The sequence below is a fragment of the Rhinopithecus bieti genome, unplaced genomic scaffold (genome assembly GCF_001698545.2).
Source record: "Rhinopithecus bieti isolate Rb0 unplaced genomic scaffold, ASM169854v2 scaffold_9899, whole genome shotgun sequence".
Taxonomy (NCBI): domain Eukaryota; kingdom Metazoa; phylum Chordata; class Mammalia; order Primates; family Cercopithecidae; genus Rhinopithecus; species Rhinopithecus bieti.
In genome coordinates, this window is record NW_016806979.1 from 183,391 (window position 1) to 185,832 (window position 2,442).

Genomic DNA, 2,442 nt, shown 5'->3' on the forward strand with positions numbered 1-2,442 from the left:
GGGAGCCCCTGCCCACTTCTCAGCCCCTTCCTCCTGCCTGGACCCAACTCTGCATCCCTTAACCTCAGGACATCGTGCCCACGTGCAAGGCTTGGCCCCAAGCCCCTTGGACCTCCCTCCCCCGCACCTGCCATGGGTCGTGTGCACAGGCCTGCTTCCACAGCCAGCCACTCGTGTAGCCCCATGAAAGTCTTCCCAGCTGGACTCGGCCTCATGTTCCAGGGAGTGCTCACACTCCCCACCCCTCTTGCAGCCTGGCCTCAGCAGAGGGCACCCTGAGCACACAGAGCTCCCAAACCAAAAAAAGGAGGACTCAAGTCCTCCTTTTTTTTTTTTTTTTTTTTTTGAGATGGAGTCTCGTCACCCAGGCTGGAGTGCAGTGACATGATCTCGGCTCACTGCAACCTCCGCCTCCTGGGTTCAAGCAATTCTCCTGCCTAGCCTCCCAAGTAGCTGGGACTACAGGCGCCCGCCACCATGCCCAGCTAATTAGCCCGAACCCTCCTTATTTCTTCACCAGCAGTTCACAGACCAGGCCCCCAGCTCTGCCTCCACGATTGAGACTGGCACTGCCACTCAGAGAACAGACAAGGCTCTTCCCTCCCACAGCTGACACTCTGGAAAGAAATGGCAAACAGCTGGGGACTTCCAAAGTGCAAAGAAATGTCACGAAGGAAATGGGGTGAGGGCATGGCCTGGTTAGAGAGAAGACGGGAAGCCAAAGAGCTCAACAAGGGGGGCTAAAAACCTGGTAGGGAAGTGCTGCTGCCCAGGGAAGCTGGAGAGCCAGGGCCCAGGGCAGAAGGGAGCCAAGGGAACTCAAGAAATGCAAAGGCAATGTGGTCGGAAGCAGAGCAGCCAAGTGGGAGAGGTGCTGGGGGCAGGACCAGTACTGGCCAAGCCTGCCCGCCTCCTCTTCAGGCCACGCCGGCAGGTCTGACTGGCATCCTGGCCACATCTTTATGGGTGGGGAGGGAAGGAGACGGCAGTGATGCCAGGAGGGAGGCACGAGGCGCTCCCTCAACAGCGACGGGGCCACTTCCCAGAAGGGACCCTTGGGCGGCCAGGAGGCGGAGGAGTCCACGTGGGGATGCCACACGTGATGCCCACGAGACAGCTATGTGGAGACCCCAGGCAGGGCGAGATGTGGAAGCCGGAGCTGCCAGGTGACGATGCCCACCCTCCCTCCAGCCCCCATCTCATCTCCACTGCAACTTCACCTCTGGCCATCCCACCTTCCCGGCCATCGTTCCAGTGCAACTATCCAATCGGCCCACACGAGAGCTGGCACCACACTTCCAGGATCACAACGCTAACACGCAGGAGACAGCCACGCACATACCATCCTACTCTGTCATGGCCCTCCCAAAACAGAAGTGCTGCCCAGCTGAGGGGATGGCTGGCACCTGCCAACTGCCCATAACAGCAAGGATCTCTCCCCCACCACTGTCCCTGTGGAACACGCTTAGGGAGGGAATCATTATGAACAATGGGGAAAGAAGTCCCTGCTTCCAGAAAGTAAAGAATCATTTGGCTGGGCACAGTGGCTCACGCCTGTAATCCCAGCAATTTAGGAGGCTGAGGCGGGTGAAGAGCTTGAGCTCAGGAGTTCAAGACCAGCCTGGGAAACATGGTAAGACCCCATCTTGGCTGGGCGCAGTGGCTCAAGCCTGTAATCCGAGCACTTCGGGAGGCCAAGGCAGGTGGATCACAAGGTCAGAAGTTCAAGACCCGCCTGTCTCGCACCCCGTCTCTACTAAAAATATTTAAAAATTAGCTGGGTGTGGTGGGGCATGCCTCTAATCCCAGTTTCTCGGGAGGCTGAGGCATGAGAATCACTTGAACCCAGGAAGTGGAGGTTGCAGAGAGCCAAGACTGCGCCATTGCACTCCAGCCTGGCAAGAGCGAGACTCTGTTTAAAAAAAAAAAAAAAAAAAAAAAAAAAACTCTACAAAACAATACAAAAATTAGCCAGGCATAGCCAGGTGCAGTGGCTCATGCCTATAATCCCAACACTTTGGGAGGTCAAGGCAGGTGGATCACCTGAGGTCAGGAGTTTGAGACCAGCCTGGCCAGTATGGTGAAACCCCATCTCTATTAAAACTATAAAAATTAGCCAGGGGTGGTGCACATTGTAATCCCAGCTACTGAGGAGGTGGAGGCAGGAGAATCGCCTGAACCCAGGAGGCAGAGGTTGTAGTGAGCCGAGATCACACCACTGCACTCCAGTCTGGGCAACAAGAGCAAAGCTCCGTCTCAAAAAAAAAGAAAAAAGAAAAATAAATTGGCTGGGTGTGGTGGCATGCACCCGCAGTCCCAGTTACTAGGGAGGCTAAAGTGGGAGGATTGCTTGAGCCTCGGAAGTGGAGGTTGCAGTAAGCTGTCATCATGCCACTGCACTCCAGCCTGGGCAACAGAGGGAGAGGGAGAGGGGAGGGGAGG

At 56.1% G+C, this 2,442-nt stretch overlaps 1 protein-coding gene across 1 annotated transcript in view; it reads right to left on the bottom strand.

Moving 5' to 3' along the window:
• TBCD (tubulin folding cofactor D) overlaps positions 1 to 2,442 on the bottom strand; it is a 174,320-nt gene that overhangs the window by 165,648 nt on the left and 6,230 nt on the right. The gene's annotated exons all lie outside the window — the stretch shown is intronic.